This window comes from Henckelia pumila, chromosome 4 (genome assembly GCF_033568475.1).
Source record: "Henckelia pumila isolate YLH828 chromosome 4, ASM3356847v2, whole genome shotgun sequence".
Taxonomy (NCBI): domain Eukaryota; kingdom Viridiplantae; phylum Streptophyta; class Magnoliopsida; order Lamiales; family Gesneriaceae; genus Henckelia; species Henckelia pumila.
This window is the reverse complement of record NC_133123.1, coordinates 17,966,891-17,984,719: the sequence shown is the minus strand read 5'-3', so window position 1 is coordinate 17,984,719 and position 17,829 is coordinate 17,966,891.

The following is a 17,829-nucleotide window of genomic DNA, read 5'->3' as shown; positions in this document are numbered from 1 at the left end:
TACGCATCAGTACTTGTATTTTTTGGCTACATCAGCTTGGCGTCGTCCGTGGGATCCTATTTACCTCGTCACTGAGAATGAATAATCAGCCTCACACCTCTCAAGATACTGAAAACGATGGACTACCACATCAACCGACAATGCAGATTGCACAGGCGAAATTGAGAAACATGTTAGAGGAGACCGCCGCCCGCGCTTCGAGTGAAGTGTTGGCAAGATTCTTGGGGTCCCAACAAAATGACAAGGTCGAGAAGATATCCGACGAAAGTGGTTTATCCACCGCTAACCGGAAGAGGACGCCCAAAAGAAAACAATAAATGAAGCAAAAACTCCACCACTTAATTACAAGAAGAAGACAACCCATAGAGAGGATGAGGTCCAGAGTCAAGCTCAGAGCAACCCAATAAATGAAGAAGAAAAATCCTTGGCAATTCTACCTGCCAGACGCAGCCCATTCACTACAGCTATCCTAGCTGAATAATTGCCCAAGGGATTTAAAATCGCCAATCTTCCAGAATATGAGGGAACAGATGATCCACAAGATCACTTTGACAAATTTTATGAGAAAGCGGATTTATATGACATAAGCGATGTTGCTTACTGCAAGATATTCCGAACCACTCTGTCAGGGCGTGCACTGTCTTGGTTTAACAAACTACCTTCCAGAACAATTGAAAACCTGGAACAGTTAACCCAATGTTTTCTCCATCATTTTTCGATCAACAAAAAGTATCCGAAAACCGCAACATATCTGTTTACAATCATTCAAAATAAAGGAGAAGGCTTACGGGACTATGTACAACGGTTTACACGAGTCGTCCATGAAATTCCTCATGTTAACCATGACTTGCTAGTAGGAATATTTCAACAGAACCTCCAACACAGAAATTTCAAAGAATCGATTGCAGGAAAGCCTTCAACCACTCTAGAAGAATTACTGGAAAGGGCAGAAAAATTCATCCTCATAGAAGAGTTTATCGAGCCACGATACTTGGGGAAGAGAAGAAGGGAGGAAGAGAAACCAAAAAATAAGAGGAAAGATGATAGGAGAACGCCTCAAACCACCAACTCCAGTCCACCCCCCTGAATGCACGTATTGATTGTGGCTGAACAACAGGGGTTATTGCAGCCCCCACGCCCAATGAAAAAGAACCCTAAACGACATTGATCAGAGAAGTACTGTCGTTTATACAAGGATAAAGGGCACACCACTGAAGATTGTTTCAGCCTCCGTGCTGAAGATTAAAGCGAGGATACTTGGCCGATTATGTGGATAAGTCTCGCAGTCAACAACAAGATAACAAGAACCATGACGACAACCGTCAGCATAAACAACATAAAGAGCTATGGAATACAAGTAAAAAACCCAACTAGAGAGAAGTGAATATTCCCACAAGAGACACAATATCTGTCATAACCGGAGGGCCTTCTTGCAGTGATACCAATCATGCTCAAAAAAATTTGACACGTGCAGCCAGAGGAGATCATCCATACTCACGTCCAGTCTTCACCCAAATAGTACATGAGATTTCAAGACCAAGTGAAGAGGTGTCCTTTAGAACTGCAGACTTGGAAACCTCTCGAGATGAACAATGATGCCCTAATAATTTCTGCCACAATTTTTAACTTTTGGGTGAAAAAGATACTAGTGGACTCCGGAAGTTCAGAAAATATCATTTTTAGGGGGCATTCCAGAAAATGGGAATAAGCAACACACAATTAATGCAAGTGAAAACTCCTCTTGTCGGTTTTGCAGGAAAGAAAATTGAAGCAGCAGGGGAACTCACACTACCACTTTCTCTAGGATCATATCCTCGACGAACCACCATAATGGTGAAATTCTTAGTTGTTAAGACCATTTAGCCTTACAATGTCATACTTGGACGTCCAAGTCTGAATCTATTTCAAGCAATAGCATTTACGCATCACGTTAAATTGAAATTTCAAATTTATGATGGAATCGGTGAGGCGATCGGAGATAGTCGGCTTGTGAGAATGCCATGCATCTATCCTAAGGAACTCTACGAAAAGTCGTAGACAGTCAGGTCCTTATGACAACTCATTGAAAAGAAAGAAGCAATAGCTTGACTGTGATAAGGATGGAAACAACATACACCTTATCGAGGGAGAATCATAAGAACAAGAGAGAATGAAAGCCACAGAAACCCTCATATACATAGAGATACTGCAAGGACATCCAAAGAAAATCTAAAGATCGGATCAGATTTGCCAGTCAAAAAGAAAAAGGCTTTGACAAACTTTTTGCAGCATAATGTCGATGTCTTTGCTTGGGGTGATGAGGATTTACTAGGTATACCTCCAGAATTAGTACTTCATCATCTTAATGTGGATCAACGAATGAAACCAGTCGAGCAGAGGAAAAGATCTTTTGGTCTAGAAAAAAACAAACATATTGCTGCGGAGGTTGAAAAGTTTTTAAAAATGAAATATATCAGACCGGATTCGTACCCAGAATGGCTATAAAATGTTGTATTGGTTCCAAAACCCGGAGGAAAGTGGCATCTTTGCATAGATTATACCGATTTAAATAATGTTTGTCCACAAGATCTTTTTCCGTTGTCTCGCATAGATATCTTGGTCGATTCAACTGCAGGTTGCGAGCTGCTTAGCTTCCTTGATGCCTACTAAGGGTACAATCAAATAGGAATAGCCCCAAATGATCAAGAAAAATCAAGTTTTATCATTGATCGCGGAATCTATTGCTATGATGTAATTCCCTTAGGACTCAAGAATGTCGGAGCCACATATCAGCGATTGGTGAATAAATCTTTGCTAACTTAATTGGACGAAACATGGAGTTATACATAGATGACATGATAGTTAACAACATACAAACAAATAAACATGTGGAGGACCTTTCCGAGTGTTTTGAAATATTGGAAAAATATCAGATGAAGTTGAGCCCCGAAAAGTGCTCTTTCGGCGTGCGAGGCGGAAATTTTTGGGTTACATGGTTTCACAAAGAGGAATAGAGACGAATCTCAAAAAGATTAAAGTTGTTCTAGGCATGCAACCCCCACGTAGCGTTAAAGGAATACAGGATTTTACTGGAAGAATAACAACTTTAAACCGCTTCATTTCTCGTTCTGCAAACAAAGGTTTGTCATTCTTCAAAATATTACGACAAGGAAAGATATTCCAATGGACCAAAGCATGTCAACAAGAATTTGAAGATTTGAAACGATATATATCAACACCGCCACTCCTAACCAAGCCTCATGAAGGAGATACTTTGCTACTTTATTTAGCAATATCATCCGAAGTAGTTAGTGTTGTACTGGTAGTTAAAGAAGGAAGAGAGCACAAACTCGTGTATTACACAAGCCAAACATTGCAAGGAGCAAAACTTCGGTACACCAACATAGAAAATATAGCATTAGCTTTAGTGACTACAACAAGAAAGTTATGTCCATACTTTCAATCTCATCGAATTTTGGTTCTGACCAATCATCCACTCAAGCAAGTTCTCGTCGGACCAAAGGTGGTTAAATGGGCCGTAGGATTGAGTGAGTACAGAATTGAGTTCCAGCATCGCCCGACTATTAAAGCGCAAGTTCTTGCAGATTTTCTCGTTGAATGACAACTGCTGACGCATAATCTTTAGCCTAAACCTGGAACTGTATGTATACGGATCCTCCATATTGCATGGAAGTGGAGCCAAAATTGTCCTAGAAATCCCTTAGCAAGACAAGTTCCAATATGCTGTCAGATTTCAATTCCTTGCATCAAACAATGAAGTTGAATACGAAGCGCTCATCATTGGCATCAAGTTGGCTCTCACGATAGGAGCAACAACGTTGATAGTTCACAGTGATTCCCAGCTAATAGTGAATAAAGTCTATGGCACTTATGAAACCAAAGAAGAAAAGTTGTGCACGTACTTGACTCGATTTAACGAGATCCTTGCCCGACTAGAGAACTATGAGATAAAACAAGTACCCAGGAATGAAAATAAAAAGGCTAGCCATTTAGCAAAACTAGCAAGCTCCTTAGGCAACATCGATAGTCAAAAGATAACATTCCTGGCGCTCAGTAAGAAAGAAATCGAGAAGACCCTACCATTGCACAAAAGCTAAAAGTGTGAGCCGCTATATTCGCCATCATAGATGGAAAATTATACAAGCGAGCTTATTCCTAGCCATTCCTGAAATGTATCACTCCAATTAAAGCATATTACGTTCTTTGTGAGATTCACGAAGGAATATGTGGAAATCATTTAGGGAGAAAATCACTGGCTGCCAAATCATTACAACACTGATACTTTTGGCCCACCATGAAGAAAGATTCTTTAGAACTCATCCAACGTTGTCGGCCATGCCAAGAACACACCAATCTTCACCACCAGCCCGCAACATTGCTACAAAAATTGGATAGCCCACTACCTTTTTTTCAGTGGGGAATGGACCTTGTAGGCCCTTTTTCTCCTACTACAAGGCAAAGAAAGTTCCTTATTGTTGCAGTAGATTATTTCACCAAATGGGTCGAGGCGGAGCCACTGGAAAAAAATCACCGAAAAAGATTTCATCGATTTTCTTTGGAAAAACATAGTGTGCAGGTTTGAAATTCCTCGAGCATTGATCTTAGACAATGGAACCCAATTTTTTGGATCAAAGATAAAATAATGGTGCAAAGGCCTGTCTATCCATCAGTTTTTCACATCAGTCGGCGACCCATAGGATAACGGCCAAACTGAAGTTACTAACCGAAAAATCTTGCAGCATCTTAAAACCCGCTTAGGAGAATCACCATTCAATCTAGCTTACGGCATTGAGGCTGTAGCTCCAGCAGAAATAGAAGAGACCTATTGGCGGGTCAAACAATATGAATCATCCCAGAATGATCAAGCACTTCAACACTCTTTGGATTTAATCAATGAACTGTGAGAAGAAGCATCAGTCCGCGCAGAAAGTTATAGGGCTCGCATGGCTAAAACTTACAATAATCGAGTGAAACCTCGATCTTTCCAAGTAAGAGATCTCGTTATGAAAAGAGTGGATGTTTCGTACCCGATCGGAAAAGCTCGATCCAAAATGGAAATGCCCATATAAAGTGATTGAAATCATCAAGATGGGCACTTATCGGCTCCAACATACCGATGAAAGAATACTCCCCCGACCGTGGAATGTGACGAATTTGAAAAGATTTTATTCTTAAGATCTGTTTTAAGCGAGTCGCAACTTTGTTCATATATTGTCAACTTATCACCTTACGTTGTGCAGTTCATCAATACTAGTTTCGATAAAGTAAACAGTTCTTTTATCAAACATGCCTTGGTTTACTATGCGCCATAAAAATTTCTCTTGTTCTCCATGCTTAACAAAAACGTCACCGACCCAGGTAGTCGTTAAGGTTAATAAACCCAAAAACAACGACTCCGTAAGAGGCCAATGATGAACACGAGTCCCGGGATACCTCACCACCTATAAGGTGGGTTTATGACTTTCCCTTGAGATAAAATCTTGAGAGACTGATCTTCTCTCTACACACCAGTCAAGCATTACAAAGCGCAACATACATCAACAAATACACGAAATATAATAATCATGCGAATGTCAGTTTCACGATTATGTCATCCAACAACTCATGTAGATACCCGACATCATGCCAAGTCAAAGAACTATTATGGCTACACCTCACTCGATTCAAGATCGTCATCTAACAAGGACTCTTAAGATAAATTCTAATATTTTCCCACAAAATCTACTCTTGAACGTCTTCATTACATGAATTCACTCGAGAGTGGGGGGCTTATGATGGGATGAAAGTTCAATTCGTTAATTAATAAAATAAGCCCAAATTTATGAGCCAAGATACAAGGACCCAAGCCCGCGAAGTACTCCTAAAAAATCTATAAATAAATGTATCTTTCTTATATCCAAGATACATTATCATTTTTCTCTCTAACTTGAGCTTTCTTATTTTGGGAGATTATCATTGTGCTTTTTGCTGACTTGAGCGTCGAAGTGCCTACGTCGGAGAACCACCCGGTGCCTCTGACATTTGTTTGTGATGCAGGTGACGATCCACGAAAGGTTCACCTTGCAGCACCTTACGCTACGTGTTTACCTTACGCTACAAGGTAGATCTTACGCTACAAGGTTCATCTTACACTACGTAAGTACCCTACGTTGCAAGGTTCAGCCTGCAAATCTTACGTACCAGTACTTGTATTTTTTGGCTACATCAAAAATCGTGAATATTTTTTTAAAATACTACTGACCGCATAAGGCAATTAGATTTGATTTTTTTTTTATATAAAAAAAAAGCCCGCAAAATCGTGTCATGATCACTCCTAAGGACATGATTGGCATGCTTGAATGGAATAGAGTTGGAATGGAAGTAACTTTGGATTAGAATAAGAATATGAATGAAATGATAAATCTATTCCATTCAAATGATTGATACCGAAAAAATAAAAACAAAATAAAATAGAATTATTTTTAATTATCAAATAATGTTTTCATTAAAATTCGAAACAGTAGCTACTCAAAAATATTTATTATAGGTTAAAAAATATTTATTATAATTATTATTTTAAAACAATAAAAAAATTATAACTATTTATATTCTATTAATCATTATAAAATTATATTTATAGTAAAACTAATATAACTATTAATCTTAATTTAGTCATTATTATTATTAGTATTTTATTTATTAAAATAAGTGTCTTTTAATAAAATATTATGATAGTTATTATCTAATAATTATTTCATTATATTATATATTTTTATAATATACGTGGTTATTAAGTGATTGTTTGATTTATTTAGTTATTAATATTATCATCATTATTCAATTTTCGTAATTTTATATTTATAAATGTAGTGAATTAATTTGATAATAATATTATTATTATGATTATTATTTTAGGTATTTTATTAAATTAAATAAGGGAAGGATTTTATAAATGGAGAAAAATTAGGAGTGAGAATGATCGTTTCTATCCAAAATAGATGGAATGACTATTCTCATGAATATGAGAATGACCATTTCAATGGGAATGAACATTCTCATTCCAAACCCAAATCAAGGATGATTGTACGTAGGGAATAATATGAGAATGCACATTTCTTTCCTACCTCATTCCCTCCTACCAATCATGCTCTAAATGTTATATCCAAATATTGTAGTCAGATACTGCTTCTAAAATGATTGTTTGAGAACTACTTGGACTTATATATTAACCCGCCCAAGCCGTAGATAAATTTATATTTCCATTGCATACAGTCAACAATTCCCACATCCTCGGGAATCCTCGTTCACCATTATAGAATAGTCTAACAACATCATTGAAAGTAGGGGATCTCAAGTATCTCTCTGCAAAAGACTTCCACTATAGACAGATAAAACCATTGCATACACTCAATTGCAGTAGATTCTCCAATTTGTTATATTCATCGGTAGCATTCGAGAGTAAAGCATATGCTAGAATTCTCAACATCGATGTATATATATTTTTTAATATCCAATAAACGAAGTTGGCCCCATGCCATCACTTCGTTGTGTGAATATGCATCGTGATTCTTCACCACATCAACGATACAAAAGAACAAATTTCTAGACAGACATTCGAAATCTTCTTCGAAATATTGCTTCATTATATGTTGGATTCTCAGCAAAGTAATCATTGAACAAATTACGATCGATGATTTCTCGATCACGATAAATGACTACGTGGCATGGAATTAAACAATTGTGTGTGAATCCTTTCTTTTGTTGGATGATATACGTAACAACCAACTCTTCATCTTGAGCTATAACATTTATAATCGCTTTTATTTTGTTTTCAAAATTCTGAAAACATTCATCCTATATTTCTTTAATTCATCTTCATTGTCTGAAAAAAAAAATGAGCTAGAGGATGATGCATGTGTTAGGTTCCTTAGTTTTGGTGATAACAAACAAAAATATCATTGTTATAATGCAAACTATCTTAACTTGTATTACAAGTAATCAAGACCGTTCAAGACTGTCGACTGCTCAACAGTTAAGGAGATCTAAACATCCCCAACGACTCAAAACTGTTCAAAAACAAGCTCATGCTAGTTAAACCAGTTTAGATAGTTCAAGACCATGCATGGGTATATTCAAGACCGTCAAAAGTCCTACACTGGCCACTCAATAATAAACCGTTAAAAAACTCAAACCGTTAACAAAATCCATCATCCAGTTTGGGTAATATTAAATTATATTTTAGTAATATTAACAGCTTGTGGTGCGTTGTTAATACTAAATTTTAACAACAAACAAAAAGACTCGCTGTAAATAATATTATTGGTGGCGTTCTTTTATTGTGCGTTGTTGATGTCGTGCCGCGAATAATCACTTTTCATATAGTGATGATACATTCAGAGACGGAGCTAGAGGGGGGCGGTGGGGGCCGTCGCCCCCTCTCAATTTTTCAAATTTTTTTTGTGTGTTTGTATATATATATATATATATATATATATGTATATATAATTAAATTTAAAAAAATTAAAAATGATCTTTTTTATATTTGTGAGATCAATGTATTTTTCATTAATCCCGCAAGAACAAACTCTGATATAAAAATTCACATAATATGAATCACATTTTATTGCAAAAAATTTGAAACAAATGTATTCGACGATTTAACAAATAAAAAACAGTTACCTTTAGATAGTATTTATATTTTTTAATTTGATTTCTTGTACAATCATCAATTTTTGAATATATCAAACTACTAAAATTATACTCACTATTCTAAAAAACTGAAAAATAATATATATGTTAGTATGTCATAGATATATTAATTAGATTAATTTAACTATTTCAATTTTAATTTCATAGAGCGTGGAGTTTTAGGTGTTAAATTTATAATTAAATATGGAATATTAATGTTTCAACATTTATTCGTTGATATTACACTTATGCATATTTTGTTCAAATTTTCATAATAAATTTAATCACTATGTAGTTTGAAATTGTATTAAAAAATCGAGTATTGTAATTTATCTAAATATAATATAAATGTAAATAAAAAATTTATATATTATTTTAATTTTTAATCTGCATGTTAAATATTTTCTTTGGAGTGGTTAAAATTTTAATTTTAGCATCTAAATATTGAAAAACTTTGAAATAGTTGTTTTTAACTTTTACATATTTTTATATGAAACCACATGTTAATTTTTATTTTAAAAATTTCATTATAAGAAATTCAGTTTTTTTTTTCAAAATTTTAATAAACTTTTCTCAATGATATGAATCAAAAATTATTTTTATTATTTTATTATGTATATATATTTTAAATTTTTTAATAATCAATAATTACATGTACTAAGTTCGCCCCCTCACATAAAAATCCTAGTTCCGTCCCTGGATACATTCAAATGAATTGTTACTGGTCAACTATGAAGTCTTGCTCAGTCTAGGAGCCAATGAGCATGTAGTATCATCTGGGATCAAATCCCTAGGTAACTCCCCACACTCGTCAGGATCACCGTAGCATCGGATCCCGTCCACACGGTGTCTCCCGGTGTCCAACCAATAACAAGGGTATAGGACGGAGCGACACTACTCAAAAGGCTATCTCGAAAGATATAGGGCTCAACATGAATATGCACATGCAACATAAAAGAATAAAACAGTAAAACATGGATTATGACACATAAAATGTAACATATAAGCATGCATACTCGCTAGCATCTCAGTCAGTACCGACGTATCTCAACAACTGGCCTAGATATACAAGCATTTATAGTTTATCACTGTGTTCGTCGTTAGTATGCTGATATCGAAAGCCCTAACTCTGGCACAGCTCCGGTACAAGTCATGTAGCACTTCGCTATCGCCCGACTCTCGAGTATAAGGCTAAAAACACTAAGAGTATACACTGATTCACACTCAAACACCTCAAAAGACACACTGATTGTGAGAAATCTTCAACCTATTTATAGAATAAGTTCGGACCTTCTGAACACATCTTCGTACCTTCCAAACTGTGCATAGCTGCCATGTTCTGAACTGCAGAAGTCGAAAGCTCCGATACCAACTTCTGACCTTCCGATCTCCTGTTCGGACGTTTCGAACTGACCCTTTGCGTTCGAACCAAAGCTAGATAGTTCGGTGCTTCCGAACTGGACATCGAACCATCCGAACTCTTGATAAGTGCATTTTTTATGCATTAGTTTATGACATTTTTATATATAATTTTGTGTGCATTCATATTGTTTTTATGTGTTTTAGTTCATGTGTGTGTATTTCACTCCTCCGCTTAATTTTGTAGGAAAATGGATTTTTGAAGAGTTAATTAAGGAGCAGCCTTGATCTAAAAATCATATTTAATTTTAGAAAGATCCAAATCCGATCTTTACCGTTCAGAATGAAGTTCAAGGTGTTTTGAAGCTACAGTCCAAATTTCAGGTCAATCCGACGGCTATAACTTAAGATATGAATTTTTCAAAATCGTCGCTTGGAGCAGGTTGAAGGTTGCGCTGATGGTGAGAGTTGTTGCGCGTTTGCACAACAATAGGCGCAAACAAACATGGAGAAGGCGCTATCGCGCATCAAGGATTGTGTTTGGCGCTAAAGATATTAGTTCAGCGCTTGACAAGGTGCAATCGCGCAAGTCTTTAGCATTTCAGAAATTAAAAAACGCGCGCGGGCGAGCTTTACACCTCGCGCGCGCAAGAGGAAATTCCATAAAATTGTGAGAAGAATGCGCGACAGCGAGCGTCTACATTGTGCAAGCGCGAGAGAGGATGTCTGAGCCACTGTTTATTATAATTGCGCGCGCGTGAGGATCTCATGGAGCACACGCGCGTGTCGTGAAGAGAGTTATTTCTGAGAATTTCTTGTTACGTAAGGAATTAATTTTTTAGGGAATTAAAATACTATAAATAGAAAATATTAATTAATTTTAAGGGTTCCTGACCAGATTCCAGATTTCAGAGAGGCGGCTAGGCTACGGCTTGGGAGAAGAATTCTTTTCTTTTGTTTTATTTTTATTTTGCAAATTCATGATTAAAACTTTTGTTTGAATTATGAATTTGATTCTTGAGTAGTTTTTCTCTTTCGATCAAGGCCACGTGATTGGGCCAGACAATTTATGTAGAAAACTCGATTGTTTATTTGAGATTTTTAGACTTGATTTGATTTTATTAATTATCGAATTTATATTTGTCTTACAAATTTCTTGGCCAGTTATTTGTTTGCTTGTTAATCGATTCCAAGTCGACAGAGGAGGTCTCGATTTTGATCACTTCGATAATCAACATAGTGTAAAACTGACTAAAAATAGAATTTGGTTTCATTATGCGGTTTAGGTTTTTACTGAATTTTCACAGCAATTTATGCATTCAAATTTGATTAGAATTACGAAAGATTAGTTCATCAATATTTGAATAGGTTTGATTGTTCTAGAAATAGTCCTTCGAACAAATTAGGAAAATTTCCGTGAATTACAATTAAGTCTGATATCTTAGATTGACTGCTTGTTACATGAATTTTCTGGTACCTATGTGTGTCCTTGATCGAAGCTTTTTCCAAATTTTAAGTAATCCAAAGTCTTCTGCTGTGTTTTAATTAATTAAATTTTAATTGCAATTTTTAATTATTAGTTAAAATCTGAAATCGATATTTTTGATTAGTCTAGATTAAGTATAAATAAATATATTTTGATAATCATATTTTTACAGTCCCTGTGGGTTCGACACTTGGACCTTTGTCCACTATATTATTACTTGACCTGGTACGCTTGTCAGTTGAATTTATTCACACCGATTAACGCGATCAAGTTTTTGGCGCCGTTGCCGGGGACTGTTTATGATATCAGAATTTTTATTTCTCTTGAGATTAGACTGGTTTTTTTATTTAATAAAATTTTGAATTTTTTTTTATTTTCTTTTTGTTTGTCAGGTACTCGTCTGCTAGTGCATGCGTCGATCTAGATTTTTTAAAATCTCCTACCACTCGACTTGGAGATAGAATGCACACTCAGAAAAATTCGTTGTGCTAAGAGAGATCTTAATCTGGAACTTAGTTCTGAGTTTGAGAAAGAGATGGCAGAAGAAGTTGACAACCGCACTGTTTGGGATCTTATTAGGCCTCCGGTTGAAGGTTATGGATCCAGCATCGTTCGCCCCGCTGTTGAGACAAACAACTTTGAGCTTAAACCCTCCACTATTCAGATGATCCAACTTCAAGCACGGTTTGGAGGCACTTCTACTGAGGATCCTTACGCTCATCTGGAGCGATTCTTGTCGATCTGCGACACATTCAAGTTCAATGGGGTAACCTCTGAAGCAGTGAGACTGCGGTTATTCCCATTCTCTCTAAAGTGCGAAGCCTTGGAGTGGCTCGATGATCTGCCGACTGGTTGTATTACTACTTGGACGGGTCTTGTCCAAGAATTCCTAAAGAAATACTTCCCTCCTACGAAGATGGCTAAGTTATTCTCTGATATTATATCTTTCAAGCAAAAGGAGGGAGAATCTCTACATGCGGCGTGGACCAGGTTCAAAAAGATGTTGAGGACATGTCCTCAGCATAATCTTACTCAAAGCCAGCAGACCCAGACATTCTACAATGGAACCGATCAGTCGGTTCGATCTATGCTGGATGCTGCTGCTAATGGATGCTTATTCAGGAAGACGCCAGCTGAAGCCTGGGAGATCATTGGAAATATGGCGGAGAGTAGCATTGGATGGCCGGATGTAAAGAAGGAAAAGAAGGTCGGAGTTCTAGAGGTCGATGCTTTGATGGCCCTGAATGCTAAGATCGACGCTCTAACACATCAAGTGGCACTCATGAAAACAGCGCCATCACAAGGGAATCTGAAAGAAGATCAGCAGTTGTTTGAAGTTGATGCTGTAAATTTTATGGGAAATCAAGGAAGACAGCCGTACAACTCCTACAACAACAATTATAATCAGAACTGGCAGCCCAAGCAAGAGGAGAAGAAGCCGAGCTTCGAGGAAATAATAATGAAATATGTGGCGAGTACTGAGGCTCGCTTACAAAATCAAGAAGCTATGATGCAGAGGTTGGAAAGTCAGATGGGTCAAATTGCTTCCCAATTATCAAATCGTCCTACTGGATCTCTACCGAGCAACACTGAGCTCAATCCCAAAAGCGTGAATGCAATTATGGTAGTGACGAGATCACAATCTGAACAGTCGGAAAAGCAGATGGACGAAGAAGAGACCATGGAGGGGCCGAAAAATGCAGAAGTTATGGAGGATGTGCGTGTTGAAAAGTCCTTCAAGGCAGGTAAGAAAGGTAAGACTTCGAAATTTGAAGTTAATGAAAATGTTGATATATCTGCTTTACCTTTCCCCCTTAGAGCTAACCAACTGTTATTTGATTCTCAATTTAAAATTTTTTTGAAATTTTCAAGAAACTGCATATTAACATTCCTTTTGCAGACGCTTTAGCTCAGATGCCGAGATATGCTAAATTTTTGAAGGACTTGCTGAAAAATAAGAAGAAATTAACTGATCTTACGCAAGTCACAATGAAGGAGGAGTGCTCGGCGGTGTTGCAAAAGAAGCTTCCAACAAAATTTCATGATCCAGGGTGTTTTTCTATACCCTGTCATATTGGAAGTCTGTCTTTTGATAATGTGTTGTGTGATCTAGGATCGAGTATAAATTTAATGCCATATTTTATTGCTCGAAAACTAGGTGTTGAAAATATAGAACCTGCTTCTATCTCCCTTAAATTTGCTGATGGATCTATTAAAAACCCGAGGGGGATAGTGGAGAATGTCTTAGTCAAGATAGATCAATTTATTTATCCTGTAGATTTTGTTATTCTTGACATGGAGGAGGATTTAGAGGTGCCTCTGATTTTAGGACGTCCTTTTCTTGCTGCTAGTAGGGCGCTGATTGATGTTGAGAGAGGAGAGTTGGTGTTGAGACTGAATGATGAACAAGTAGTTTTTACTATGTCTAAGTCGGCTACTGAGAGCCCAATTTTGAAAGCTTGTTCTGCTATTCGTTTTATTGATATGATTGATGTTGTTGGTGATGCATGTCAGCAGGTGCAGTTGTCTGCAGGAATTGGTCAAGTGCACAAATTCTTTAATGGTGCAGCATGTAAGTGCCGGACTGATTTGAGTTTTTCACAGACGGTGGATAAACCACCTTGAATTTCGCCACTCAAGAGAAGAGTATAGTCGGGCTATAGACTATAAATTTAGCGCTGACTGGGAGGCAACCCAGTGTTTTTGTTTTTGCTTTTTATTTTTATTTTGTTTTTGTTTTTGTTTTGTTTTGTTTTTATTTTTGTTTCTTTCCCATGCCAGTTGATCATGTCTGCCGATATTCTAGAATGCTGATACTGTCCCGAAGGATTCTGTCAAGAAGGAAGAGAATGAATCGAAAACCAGGGGAGTGTTATTTTTGTTCTCATTGTGTTTTTGTTCGTCTTTGCATTTGTTTGTTTTTTATGCATTCTGTTCATTGTTCTGAAGCATTGAGGGCAATGCTTTGGATAAGTATGGGAGTAGATTAGTTTTGTTTGTGTTGTTATTTGCATTCATTTGGTATAGTTTATTGCATATAGTTCGTATTCATGCATATCATTATGTTTTGTGTTTATGTTGTCTGGCATGAGTAGGATGAGTCATAATAGCCAATGATGATGAAGTTTATGTTGAAAAAAATGTTTTTTTGAAAATTTTTTTGCTCTTGACTTGACATGAGAAACTGTAGGTTGAACCGTGAATATTTTTAAGCACGCATGTTAGACCAGTGAATTATAGCGAAAGATTTGATGAAGTTTCTGTCTGTTTGACCATTGCACGGCAATAGGTGGTTTGTGGATCTTGATTTTGTTCTATAAATTTTGATGAGGACCTAGTTTACACTTATGATCTTGGGCGCACCTAGAGAAAAAAAAAATTTACAATTCCATCCGGGACTTGAAAGGATTAAAATCCTATAAAATAATAAATTTAAGGAAAAGTATGCGGGTTAAATGGGATTGATGCTCCATCCGGGCTATAGACGAGGGGATTAGAAAGAAAAAATAGAATGATTTTTCGTATCCTAGCCAGTTGTAGCTAAGTCAACGGGTAATTATTGGGGTTAAAGCAATACCGGGTGCAAAATCCGGAGGTGTGTAATTCATTATCTCAAGGGAGGTGGGTATTTCTAGAGGTCGTTGGAAGGAATGGACACTTGAAGAGTGAAACTTGCATTGATTTGTCATAGGTGGCTAAGCAGATTTGAGATGAATTCGGTCTAAGTTGCATGAAACTGGAATGACATTTTTCACACACACGTTCACGTTAAACCGAAAGTGTATTATGAAAAGTTGGGAGCATGTCTGTGTTTTTTGTTTTATGATTGAAATTCTCGGAGGCTGTGCACTCTCATGAATCATCCTTACTTATGTTTTTGTTTGCATTTTGTTTTTGCATGTCTTGCTCGAGGGCAAGCAAGAGTTAAGTATGGGGGTGTTGATAAGTGCATTTTGTATGCATTAGTTTGTGACATTTTTATATATAATTTTGTGTGCATTCATATTGTTTTTATGTGTTTTTATGTGTTTTAGTTCATGTGTGTGTATTTCACTCCTCCGCTTAATTTTGTAGGAAAATGAATTTTTGAAGAGTTAATTACGGAGCAGCCTTGATCTAAAAATCATATTTAGTTTTAAAGATCCAAATCCAATCTCCACCGTTCAAAATGAATTTCAAGGTGTTTTGAAGCTGCAGTACAAATTTCAGGTCAATCCGAGGGCTAGAGCTCAAGATATGAATTTTTCAAAATCGTCGCTCGGAGCAGATTGAAGGTTGCGCTGATGGTGAGAGTTGTTGCGCGTTTGCACAAAAATAGGCGCAAACAAACATGGAGAAGGCGCTATCGCGCATCAAGGATTGTGTTTGGCGCTAAATAGATGAGTTCAGCGCTTGAAAAGGCGCAATCGCGCAAGTCTTTAGCATTTCAGAAATTAAAGAACGCGCGCGGGCGAGCTTTACACCTCGCACGCGCAAGAGGAAATTCCAGAGAATTGTGAGAAGAACGCGCGCGAGCGAGCGTCTACATCGCTCGAGCGCGAGAGAGGATGTCTGAGCCACTGTTTATTATAACTGCGCGCGCGCGAGGATCTCATGGCGCATGCGCGCGTGTCGTGAAAAGAGTTATTTCCGAGAATTTCTTGTTACGTAAGGAATTAATTTTTTAGGAAATTAAAATACTATAAATAGAAAATATTAATTAATTTTAAGGGTTCCTGACCAGATTCCAGATTTCAGAGAGGCGGCTAGGCTACGGCTTGGGAGAAGAATTCTTTTCTTTTCTTTTATTTTTATTTTGCAAATTCATGATTAAAACTTTTGTTTGAATTATAAATTTGATTCTTGAGTAGTTTTTCTCTTTCGATCAAGGCCACGTGATTGCGCCAGAAAATTTATGTAGAAAACTCGTTTGTTTATTTGAGATTTTTAGACTTGATTTGATTTTATTAATTATCGAATTTATATTTGTCTTAAAAATTTCTTGGCCAGTTATTTGTTTACTTGTTAATCGATTCCAAGTCGACAGAGGAGGTCTCGATTTTGATCACTTTGATAATCAACATAGTGTAAAACTGACTAGAAATAGAATTTGGTTTTATTATGCGGTTTAGGTTTTTACTGAATTTCCACAGCAATTTATGCATTCAAATTTGATTAGAATTACGAAAGATTAGTTCATCAATATTTGAATAGGTTTGATTGTTCTAGAAATAGTCCTTCGAACAAATTAGGAAAATTTCCGTGAATTACAATTAAGTCTGATATCTTAGATTGACTGCTTGTTACATGAATAGTCTGGTACCTATGTGTGTCCTTGATCGAAGCTTTTTCCAAATTTTAAGTAATCCAAAGTCTTCTACTGTGTTTTAATTAATTAAATTTTAATTGCAATTTTTAATTGTTAGTTAAAATCTGAAATCGATATTTTTGATTAGTATAGATTAAGTATAAATAAATATATTTTGGTAATCATATTTTTACAGTCCCTGTGGGTTCGACACTTGGACCTTTGTTCACTATATTATTACTTGACCTGGTACGCTTGTCAGTTGAATTTATTCACACCGATTAACGCGGTCAACTCTCTTGGCTTGTAGTTTGGTACTTTCGAACCACTCGGGTCCTTAAGGTCTTTCGGACTATTTTCGGACCTCTTGAAGCTGATTTTCTACTTATTTTATCCAAACAAGATCTATTTAATCATGTTTTATCCTGAAGCTAATTTTCTAAAATAATATTTTTAATGAAGTCCAAATTCAAAATAATCATGTATAAATATAATAAAATATTAAATTAAGGTTTTAAAATTAAAAAACTGATTTTTCAAAAAAAATTTAATTTGGAATCAGTTTTCCGATTCTTGGCCGGTTCTTGACCGATTTTGGTCGGTTCTGATCGGTTCAACTGTTAAAACGGGTTTTGTGAGTATTTTGGACCGGACCAATGATCGGTTCCTGGTCGAACCGATCAAATCGGCCGGTCTGATCTGATTTTGAAAATATGGTATCAAAGTACATTCACAATTTGACGTGGAGTAAAATTTTGGTCTGACCAGGCTAGAATTCTTATAATTATATGTAGCTTCCAGCTGACAAACACAATCTACAAAACAACAATACTCACAATCTAATATTTGGTAGTTCTTGGAGTATCATTGGTTATTTAAAAGGGTTTAAAATATACACGTGATCAAAGGCGGAGGCACCTTATGTGTCACCCGGGCTCAATTTTTAAATTTTTTATGTGTTATATATATTTTTAGAAATAATTTTATATGTTATTTTTGGACCAATGCTATATTAATCCAGATAATTCAA